This window comes from Lonchura striata, chromosome 6 (assembly GCF_046129695.1).
Source record: "Lonchura striata isolate bLonStr1 chromosome 6, bLonStr1.mat, whole genome shotgun sequence".
Lineage (NCBI taxonomy): Eukaryota > Metazoa > Chordata > Aves > Passeriformes > Estrildidae > Lonchura > Lonchura striata.
The window spans coordinates 10359357-10371409 of record NC_134608.1 but is presented as its reverse complement, the minus strand read 5'-3'; positions in this window follow the sequence as shown (position 1 = coordinate 10371409).

The following is a 12053-nucleotide window of genomic DNA, read 5'->3' as shown; positions in this document are numbered from 1 at the left end:
TCTTTGGGACTACAAAGCCAGCACACTGTTGGTAACATGCAGCTATGCTAAGGCAGTGGCAGACCCAGGCTGTAAGTGAGGTAAGAAGTGCAAGAAAGTGTTATCTTATATTTTAACAGCTGATATATTGGAAGAACTGGGCAAACTCTGGCCCAGAAAGGGTTTGGATACCCTACGACTTGTCTTTTTTGCAGTTGTGTTAATTTATCACCAAGGATGGAGCCTGCAGAGGCTGTGGAGAGCACACAGGGCTGGCATGTGACCTGCTTGGTGCTGCTTAGCTGCACTGAACTGAAATCAGTGTCACTGGGGCAGTACAGCTCACTGTTCAGGCCACACAGTAATTAATAGGTGTCTTTTGAAACCATTTTCTCCTGTACATATTCTCTATCTCTTCCAGTACAGGAATTAGAGGCAGAAATTGAAGCCTGCTTCATAGTAAACCCCAGCTTCAAACCAAGCAAAAGCAAGTTGTTCTTCAGAGAGCAGATGGCCTTATGGGACCTCTTATGGGACCTCTTGCTGATGATGTTTTGCGTGCTAAAAGTCTGCATGCATTCAGGAGGAAGCAGGTAAATTCCTGGGAAAGGAACCTACAGAATATTGCTACATGCACACTGTAAACCATGTTTAGGAAACCCTGAGCTGATAATGGTTAGAGGCTGGAGGAGTATTGGATGTATCTATTTTCTTTTTGCTTTTCTCTGCACACTCATTTATGATGCCCTTCAGATACAGGGTGCTGGGCTGGATGGACCTATGGCAGGACCAGTATTGCCAGATTTGTGATCTTTTAAAGCAAGACACCCTGATCCAAGTCATCTTTACACCAGTATGACAGTGTCTGTACATTGGGACAAAAATAAATTACGTGGGACCCATGAAAAGGAAGAGCTGAAGGATGTAGGAATCTAAAACAAGAAGTGAGAAGAGAAGCCAGCTCCCAGGAGCAGCCATGCCATAGAATGCAAAGTTTTCTCTAGATGATAACCTGGCCCTTACCTTTCTTCCCTGGGCCCTGATGAGGAAACTGCAGTTCACCAGCTCCTGGATCAAGATGGTGACAGTCCCCTCACCAGCCCAGAAGGAAAGCCATCTTCAGGGACATAAAAATACAGAAAGAAAAGGAGCAATTCCATTTTGGCCCAGAGTCTCACTACTCTCACTCATCACAGGCAACCGTTTTTCTTTGCACTGGGCATTTTGTACATGTTTGTTTGGAGAACCTGCCCTGGGTGAAGGAGCAGAGGGGCACAGGTGTGTGGAGTCCAACCATACAGCTGATCCTCAGCCATAAACATGAGCAAAATAAAGTATCAGGCTGCTTTCTCTTTTTCTTTTTTTTCCCATCTTTTGAAACTGGCAACAATAAGTATTTTCCAGTTCTTCTGTTCCCTGTGTTGCTGCTGCTTCCACTGAGCTCTCCATACCTCAGCTCTCCAGGGTAGCAGTGCACATGCCCCATTTGGAGGCACTAAAGGAAGAATTGCTTGGCCAGCATCGCTCTGAGGATGTCTGTCCTGCCCAGGGAGGCTCAGCAGGAGCACTGGAACTTCCTGGCCTGTTTCCACGGGCAGGAAAGGCTCAGAAACAGGAGTTTTACTGGGAGTTACTGGTGGGCATGTTCAGCAGCAGCCCAGTGGTCCCACCATGGGCACATTTGAAACACTTTGACCTTTCAGGAAAGTCTAAGAATAACAGTGATTAAGTGTAAACTGGCATGTGGATATGTCCAAATACTGCTGGCCTGAAAGGTGTAATGTAGGAAGCCAGCAAATGTGTGTCTTGGTGTCAGAGTAGCACAAGTCTGTCCCTGCACCACAGTGAGTCTCACCAAGGGCACTGAGCATGAGTGAAGCATGAAATCTGGGTGACAATAGGCATTCACAAGGAAGCATCTTCCTGGGGGCTGTTGACATTATTATTCTAGATCAAGAAGCAAATCCTACATGTTAGTTACTTAGCAGATGAAGTTACCATGCCAACTCATATGCTACCTTTTTTTTTTTTAATTATTATTATTGCAAGAGTAGGCAGCACTCCCTTGAGATTTCACAAAAGGGGAGGAAAAATGTCAAAGTGCCAAGAATATAATGGAATTTCTAGCCTCAACTCTATTTTCCATAGATCTGTTTTTCAGCTTACATCCTGTTTCTTCTCATGGCAGCAGCGAGGCTAAGCCAAGAGACTCTGAATGGTAATTTAGTGGCCAGCCCACGATATTGTGGTGCTACACTCCAGTAATCCACAGTTCTCTACCCCCGCTTCACACAATATTCAGGGAACTAATGCAAAGAGCTGGTGCCAAATGATTGCACAGCCTTCCCCCAACCTCTCCTTGACTTCTCTGCATTTCTTTCTTTGTTCACTGTTTCTCTTTGCCTTCCCATCTGTCTTCATTCCTCTGCTGAAAGGATTTTTATTTCTGACAGCTATTTTCCTTTTTTTCCTCTGTTGTCTTTACTTGTTTTCCTTCACAACATGAATTATATTCTTGTCTCTTCCCCCTCCCTCAGTGCTCTCCATCATTTCTAGTGACCCCTAGCAGAGTGTGGTCCCTCCAGGGGAGCAGGTGTGGGCACCAACAGAGGGATGCTGAGAATTAGGTGTCCATACCAGTAACAATTTCAAATATGCCCTAGTTCAGCCTGAACATGAGAAAGCCTTTGCCTAACAGACCTGGTGTGTTAAATATTCCTGGAGGTAGAGCAAAAAGTCTCCCTAAATTTAGTGCACTTTTCTATCTGTCTTGGGATCAAAAGCCACTCAATTCCAAGAAGCATGGGTGCTGTAGCCTCTCCCAGGGAAAATCCAGTGATGGAGGATGTATGAAAGGAGAGGGGCTGCAGGGAGGAGGTTGGGGGCAGGATGTGACTGCCAGCTTCCTACATCTCTTTGGGAACCTGCGTAGGATTGGTGTGTTGAGGCACAACAAGACTCCTGAGTGTCTACAAAAAGAAGTGGCTTCAGCTGAGTGCAGCCTCTGCTGGCAGTGCCTGCTGGCACACCGGGAGTCCTTGGCAGCGCGCTCCGCTGGATCAGCGCGGGAGCCACTCGTGCCCGGCGGCTGCTTGTGTCAACATTGCCGGGTGTTTGCTCGACACGCGGCAGCGATGGGGAAGGATTCCTGGCAGGGGCTGTGCAGCTGCTGGGGGAACGTGGGAGTGGTCTGGGAATTCGCTCCTCTTGCAGCAGACGTGGGCAGGGTGACACCAATCAGCACCGTCAGGTCTTGGTCCAGATCTTACATCCCTTATAAAAAGATGTTGAATCCAGAGTTCGCCTTCGCCAAGAGTCAGCTCCAGCCCCAAAGAAGCAGAAGCACTGTACCTGCACTAGTTTCACACCCTATTTTCTTAAGGACCTCTATGTGAAGCAGAAAAACAAGGCACAGACCTTTGTCCCAAGTAATGGTTCTTTCACGACTGGCCTTGCATGGCTTTATCCTGTTTATCTGTCCACAGTCCAGGTCAGTAAAGCTCAAGGATGTGATATAGGTTGTGACTCAGCAGCTGGCTTGTGACCAGAACCAAACAGGATGCATTAATTTGTCCTGGTCTACATCCATGGCCAAGTCCTGCTTTTTATCTTACTGAGAGACCTCGGCCATTGACCATTGTATTCAAATGCTGTCAGGTGCACCAGCCATCCAGAGGTGCTCCTCAGTTGTTGATAGACAACACAGCAAGTAAACATGAATAATTACTGAAGTTCTAACTTTCTACAATGTATTCTGATGCTTGGATTTTCAAGGTCAGGTTTTACACATCTATTTGACTTTTTCTGTTGCCACTGGACTCCACAACATGTGGAAGCCTGACTCAGTGATCTGTAAAAGGACTTTCCAAAAGTGCCCAGTGTCTGGCAGCTGTGCTCCCACCAAAGCTGCTGGGCATGAGGAAAATCCATACTAATTTCATGCCACCTGCTCCTTAAAGATATAAAAAAATTTGGAAGTATCAAGCTGAAGCAGAAGCAGTCCTTAGACTTTGGAGAGGCTTTGGATGAGGACTATCCCCATGTATCAGTGCTGCTGAAGGCATGGAGAGACTGGAGGCTGTGATTCAATAAATTACCAGTGCAATTACTGGTTTGCACATAATGACCTGAGTCATGGCTTGTGGGGGAGATCTTTTCCATCTCAGTGCAGTGCCACAGCACCGTGGGTTGTACAAGGTGATGCAGTGTGTAGTAAATCTGAAGCCAAACTGCACTTGCACTGAGTAACTCAGAGCCCACAGCTGCAGCTTGAGTGGAGTGTGAATTGAGTGACAGAATATGATGGTGAAAAAAACAACAAAAGCCTAATAGGGAAGGAACAGAGAAACTAAGTAAGGAAATAAAAAAAGGCTCATTGGTTATATTCTTTTAATCTGATAAAAGTCAATAAGATATTAGAGACAAGTGTTTAATAGGTCAAAGAAGAGGAGATGACTGACGTTTCTCTGCAACGTGGTACAAAGATAATCACCACAAAGCCAAGTTTTCTAAACATCAGTCTAACAGGTGAGGCCAGAGAGGCAATTAAAAAGCAGGACACAAAATGTGCCATAGCCACAGAAGCAATACAAATTTGGCTTTTTCGTTTATCCTTTGATGTTTTAGCAGGTTGGGCAAGATATTTGTGCTAGGATTTAAAATGTGATTTACTGTTCCCATTGCTATGTTGCAATAATAGAGAGGGAGGATTTACACACCTTAGTGTCATCATCTCTCATCCTCATTCACACCTTCCAAGAAAATGTGTCTCAGATGGCTGATTAGAAAACAATGCAGAAGAGTCAATGCCCTTGGAATCTGGTTAATTCAAACACATCTATGTTTGCTGTTCTGGAGAACTGCTAGATATGGACAAAAATCCAAATTCTTGCATGACAGAGGACTGAAGCCTAACTCTGAGCAAAGCTCTGTGGTTCCAGCATGCCTGCCAGTCACTGCCCTGAGAGGATGGTGCCAGTATCCCTTTTGGAGCCAACAAAATAGTCCCTGCCTGCAAGACCAGGCAGCCACCTCTGGCTGGGCAACTTTGTACATATCTGGGTGAGGGTATGGCTGCCAAGGTGTGCTTGCATAATGGGGGACACCAAAGAGGACACCAGGCATCACCAGCCACCTCCTGCTGGCCAGTTCTAACCATAGAATGAAAATAAAAAGTGGAGAGGAGCAGGAAAGATCATGCAAGATTTCATGTCAAACACTTAAAAAGAACCAAAACAAAACAATAAAACAAAACATTGAAAAACTTAAAATTTAGTTGAATCATAAATTGATTTCTCCCTTTCACCCATCAGATTCTTCAGTGTGGCTGCTGGTCTGGGAAATCAAGCAAGAGGGATGTCCCTGGGCATGGTACCAGGCTGGCACAGGTGCTGCAGCTCCCTCTGGGTCTGCCCAGCTCCAAGGTGTCCATCTGCATGGCCAAGGCAGAGCTCTGCAGTGCTGCTCAGTGCGTGGGACGAGTGTTTGAAGCAGCTGGGTGCTCAGGAAGGAGCTGCTGCTTCCCTGCAGGGAGAAAGGAAAAAGTCTCCCTCTGGGAAGGGATGTTGCTGACAGCCACCAGGAGCCAGGAACTCATGTAGGGCTCCATCAAAACAGACAGAGAGCTCAACTCACTCCCCTCTGATGAGCTCAAAATTATTTTTTAAATTATTCTTTCTTTCCTGTGGTGGCAGTGGAAAAGCCATGTGCCACTGGCAGCATTGAGAAGCAGCCAAGAGTCCCAGGCTCTGGGCTGGGGACTCCACCCCTGGGGTGGTATGGGTGCTGTGCCCATAGCACTGTGCTCAGCAGGGACACAGGCAAACTGCAGGGCTGGCTCCAGGACACTGCCCAGGCAGTGGGAACAGAGCTCCCTGGAGAGCCCAGTGGTGGCACAGCTGTGGGAGATGCACTGACACAGCACAGAAAGCTCCGTCCATCTTCCAGCTTGCCAGCTCACACCAGGCTTTCCAGCACACCCTTGGCTCTGCAGAGGAGAGTTTGGCTCAGTCCTAGGAGGGATGGGAACCTGAGTTTTCTGCATACCAAGGCTGTGCTGTGACTTGTAGGGCATGTCATGTCCTCAAAACAGTGTTAGTAGCATTAGGTCAAATTAAACTACATCTGCTGGTGAAAGAGGAGAGAAGTTGGCAGGGTTTGCCCAGCTAAGAGGTGGTGCAGATGATGCCAATGGCTCAATCTCATCTGTGCCACAGTGTGTTTGATGCCGCAGGAACCTCACAAACATTGCCTGGAAGTATTTTCTCTGGGCTTGGGCATAAAGTCATGGCTGCATTGCCTTGAAGTTTGACCCCACCTCAGCAGATGGGTACAGAGTGGTCCGAGGCACTGCTGGGCATGAGGACTAGGAGAGCAGTAGTGTTTGGGCTGTCAGGTCCCTGAGGAATGTGGGTCTCTGCAACCTCTATCTTTTACTCTCGTGCCTCTGCAAGCGCTGGATTTCATCCCTTTTCCACAGAGAAAAGTTGAATCTTAAGTTTGTATTGTGGTTTGCTTCCATTCCTGCAAGATTTGTTGGGCAAAGCCAGACTGACTTTCAGTGACTTTCAGATGCAGAAGCAGAAGATGTCTCATGAACACTATACAGAGAGTAAAAGAAAAAATTATTTTGTGCTTTAATCCTCACCCTGCTGGCACTTGAGCATTGCAGAAGGAAACAAGCAGAGAGAAATGCTACAGGAGGGTGAAATGTTCACCACAAGAGTTGAAATGAAGGGAGATGGGATATCTTGGGGTCTTTTTCTGTGCCCTGAATAGACACACATGTGTGAACACAGCCCTCTCTCTGCAAGCACATGCGGACAGGTTGCAACTACAGCATGCATTTGTGTGATGTAGTGGCACGTGGAGGTAGGGAAACACTAAATCTGAGGCTTTTGTTTCCCAAGTTGGAAGAAAGTCGGTTTTGTCTCCCCAGGTCCAACACTGCCTCACTGATTTTTGATGCTGGAGCAGATAGAGGCAATTGAGCAGATAGAAGCAATTAAGCAGATCTTCTGGCTTCAGTGATGCGAGGTTTTTGCAAGAGCACCCTGGGAGCCGGGACACCCACACATCGCGGTGGGAGCTGTGCCCTCCCAGAGGCACGAACCCCGTGCGGAGGGAAGCGCACGCCCGGCAGCTTCTCCTTGTTTCACCCTGGATAAAGCCCAACTTCCCGCTGACATACTCGCAGTCAGCCCAGCACTGCGGAATTACATCTGCTCCACTTGCCTTCTTGTGTTCTCCCCTGGGGAAACGGGATGTATAGGCTTTCTTAAAGGGCCACGCGGCGCAGGCAAACCCATCGGGAGGTGCCGGGTTTGGTGCGGCAGCCTGCGCCACCTGCGGGGCTCCGCGGCGGGGCCGCTGCGGGGGGAAGGCAGGCACGGCCGGGATGCGGAGGCACGGCCGGCTGCGCGGTCTGCAGCGTGTTTGCCACGGCAGCGATGCCGGAGGAGCCGGGCTGCTGCTGCCCAGCGAGAACAGACGTGTGGGAGCCCGCGGGCGAAGGGTGGCCGTGCAGCGCGGCAAGGGAGGGCAGTGCTGGTGGCCGCGCTCCCCGCAAGCAGCCAGCCCCTGTTTGGCAGCAGGGTGGCCCATGGCCCCAAAAATCCAGTCCTCACGGGGGTGCCTGCACACGAATGGGCTTCCCCTGTGCCCCTGCAGCTGGAACTCGATGGAGTGTGGCTGGCACTGGCAGCCTCTCCAGCGGCACGTGTGCTGCCATACGCTGCCCTTGCACCACTTCTGCAGGAGCCACAAGGACGGGGGACACAGTCTGCCAGCACATGCGAGCAATGCTCAGTGTTCCTGTCACTGCTCTAAACCAAACAAGACCCTGCAAAAAAGAAGATCTTGTTTCTTGCAGCAGCACCTGCTATGCTGCTGCAATTAGGGCTCCATTATAGACCCCCACACCAAAATGTTTTAAAACATAGCTATATAAATCCCCTTGGACTGGGAAAGAAAAACACTGCCAGTGAGTTGGCCCACTTGAAAGGACAAGCAGGATTGACACCTGTCAGGGCCGAGTGCTTTTGGGCTACTCAAATTATACAACTGCATCACTTGACTGCCACGAGGACATGCAGTTTCCCACCTATCTCCTTGGCAGCAGCCCACAGTCCTGCTGTTCCAGGGGATTCTGGTACTGTTTTCTACTGGTCTCCAGTTTTCCATACAGATTATGCATTTATTAAAATAAAGGACAAGTTCCTAGGACTGGTTTACAATAGCGTCATTAGACAGATTCCAGCCAGCCAGAAGAGGCGCTCAGTGTTTTGCAGCAGCAGGAGCAAGGGTTTGCAAACACTCTAATAACTGGTTAGGAGCTACTGCCTTTAATGGTTTAATAACCAGCTATGGCTTAACCAGTTCACTCTGAACAAAATGACATCATGATTTCTGCACCAACTGGTTCCACCCACCCCACCATCACACAGAAATGATACTCAGCTCTCTCCATATGATGGGAAAGATTCTGAGGGTCAGACTGATGGACTGCACATGAAATAGTCTGGAGAAAATCAACCAAAAAGAGCGTCTGGACTCTAATGCTCATCCTGAGTGTGGCTGGGTTATAAAAAGCTTCAGCTGCCTCACAGAGATGAGGCCCCTCTGCCATCACTGACCACCCACTCTCATAGGGGCAGCTCCTTAAGTGAATTATCTCTGCAATGATGAGCCCCTGCAAGCATTCATTAGCACAATAGATTTGAGCAGTTTCAGGAGATTTATGAGTTTCGGGTTTATGGAGTCATTGATATGTGAATTAAGCACTGACTGACTGAGAGTAACTCTTCAAAAAGAGTCATTATAATCTCTATAGAAATATAGTGATTACAGTGACAACGTCTTCAATGCAACTTCAAAAACACTCATCTTAAAAAAAATGGTACAGAAGTATATGTTTAAATAAAGCACTAGTTCTCAGTTTTTCCCATCCACCAAAGGTAAAGAAAATTCAGATTTCCAGAGATCAGGCTTCATCCGGTGAGATGTTCAGTAGAAGCTGCTTCTCCCTTCCCTGGGGCATTGCTATGGACACCAAAGCTCACACTGGTGTGGGCAGTAAAAAGGTGTGATACAAGAACCCTTCAGCACTGGAAGAAAGCCAGGGATTCAAAGTGTTATTCAGATAAGAACCAACTTGCACCTTTCCTCCCTCTATCAAACCAAGCCTGGGGTTAACCTGGAGAAAGTTCAGCCAGGAAAAGGCCAAAGAGGTTTCTCCCAAGGCTCCATTGATTTCTCTCAAGGTCCTTGTGCTTTAGAATGTCCTGCAGCAATGTGGCAAACAAATGCTAACTTGGCTTTGATAAAATTTTTGAGCACTGTAGAGTGGAAATTTTGGTGCAGTAAAGCAAAACCCCACAAAGGAGAAGCACAAGCTCCTACTTTATGCAACAATCTCCCCGTCATCTGCAGCAGAGGCAGTGCTGAGCTCTCAGCTCAGTCCTTGGCCTCAATGACACATTTTCAACAGACAGCTAGCTGTGGTGACAGGCACAGCAGGCAGGTGCCTTGGCTCCAGAAGTGGTCTGCTCTTAGTCACCTCATTTAAATGACAGAGTAGTCTAACTTTTCTTGAATTGCTCAGCAGGGCTTTATTCCTGCTCAAAGGCTGCTATCCACTGGGAACATTCAGCCTTAGCCAGCTCCAAGGGGAAATTCTCACTGTTAAGTTCAATGCCCCATCTCCAGGAGATGGGGCTGGTTACCCCTGCTCTTTTGGACATCAAGACTCCATTACCCTGAAGCCAGTGGAGTCACAGCACAGTGAAAAGCTGTGGCAGCAGGCTGGGGTTTTGGCAAAGCATAGGGTGAAGTAAGAGCAGAAGCACAATCACAGATAATCCACTGTCAGTGTCATGCACAAAGAGCTTCTGCTCTTTGAGTTCTGGTTTGGCAGCTCCTGTGATGAGAGGGGTGAGGGCACCCTGCTCAGTAGGACACACTGCTGAAGCCAATGAGCTGTGACATTTCAGTCTCGAGGCTGGGCTGATGGACTCCACCCCGGCCTTGCTGATGCCCACTGCAAACCAATGGGCTACAGAGTGCACAACCTGCACCATCTATTAGCCATTGCCATCCATCTGCTCAGCAGCTCACAGCAATCACAAACAAGCAGAAAGAAATGCTCAACCAGCTGAGCATCCCTAGGAGCAGAGCTGCTGCCAGGCTGGGGGAGCACACAGGCACTGCCCTGGCCCTGGCTGCACCATGCAGCTCTGGGGCCAGTGGGGGCTGGTCTGTGCCTGCTGGCAAAATGTGCTTGTAGGGCTGTTGCAGCAAGAATCAGGAGAGTGGTGAAGCCTGTCTCCCAGCCCTGCTAGTCCTGTTGGGCTCACATGAGTACTGGCATGCTTCAGCACAGCTGGCATAGCACATGGGGCTGGTGGCTTGCTGAAGGTGTTAAAACAATTTCACTTCAAAAGAAGAAAACCAGTGTGAGAGATCCTGCTTGAACAGGCCTTTTCTAGGAGGAGAGAAAGGAAAAATTTGATGTCTATCCTTCAAAAGCACCTAGGATGGACATCCACAGCAGTGGCAGCCCTCATGGAAAATCCTCCTGGGCTACCTTTCTGCAACAAAATGAGCACTTGTGAGTTTGTTCCCTGGTGTGATATATACTAGTTCAAGTGGTCTCCTCCCATGGCTACACAGGAACAGTGTAGGGAACTATCCTTAGGTCTGGACCACATCCTCCCCCAGATGTGGTAACACTCCTATGTTTTGCAGAAATGCACCTTCCAAGTTCTCCCACTCAAACCTGGGGGCCAGCATCCCTTCTGTAAAAGCCAGCCTCTAAATCACAACCTGCTTTTTTCCTGCAAATGGACTTTTCAGCTTAAGGCTCAAAGCTCCCTCAACCTAAAAGCAGAAATAAAAATATTTCGGGTGAAACAATATCTCTCATTTCCCTGCAAACCACCCCTCAGGAGGAAATGCTGCACAGGCATGTGCAGCCTCTGAGCATGTCTTTGCCTCATCCATCATTGCCAATGCTGTTAAAAATATCAAGCCTCACTGCTGCAATAAATCTCTGCAGCTCTGGGGTCTCCTCCACCCACACAGAGTGAGATTTCAAGTGAAACCTGCAGGAAAGGAGTGGGTCACAGCATGCCTCACCAGGGCTGTGCCATTTGGGTTGCTGAGGCTGTGACAGGGCATTTGGTGCAGCTTTCTGAATATGCACTGTAACAGTATTCTCCTGGAGCAGTATGTTTTTCTCCTGGTCTTTGGAGCTGATGAAAACCTCGGTGCTGTGGAGGGAATTGCAGGACTCCCCCAAACACTCTCTGTGCCCCTCACCTCTGCCAAGGAGCACTGCACCTCTGGAGTCCTACACAGTTCCACAGGTGTTATTCCAGGAAAAGAAATAAGAAAGAGGAAAACAAATATGAGCAAAAGACACAGAGAAGAGATTAGGGATCAGATAAACCCCAAACCAAATATTCCAAAGGGTCAGGAGGCAAAGCAGCAGTTGAAAGCCTCACAGAGGTTTGTGGGTGCAGGTCATTAGGGAGCCCAGTAGGGAGCTGTTAGACAGCAACACCCCTACAGATTTTAACGCATCTACAATTTAACAGAACACTTTGCAAAAGCAATAATTGAAGAAAAATGGAAACCAACAGTAAAACCTAGCACATTTTTCATTTCCTATGATCTTCTGTGGATGGACACCTAGAAACAGCATTTCCAGGAACAGGAGCATTCCTTGAGAGATGCTGCTAGGAGAGAGCACCAGAAAGGCTTGTAGGTAAAGAGGTGAGCTAGACTGTGAGATTCAGAGCTCCCTCGGGATTCTGTTTGACCTCCCAGCAGGTCCTGGTGCTAAGTTGTGTCTTGGGGTAGTTGACAGCCCCCAGAGCGGCCCAGATCAGACCCCATCCATGCTGGACCTGCTGCCTGCTCTGGCAGCATGCCAGTCACAGTGTGCCTGTCTGTACAAACCAACACTATGTAAATATTTTGTGGATGAGGCAATTAAAACCTAGCTGGAAAGAGGTTTAATGTGACTTTGTGTCCAAAGGGGCTTTCCACCCCTCAACCTGTGTCTGAATAAATAG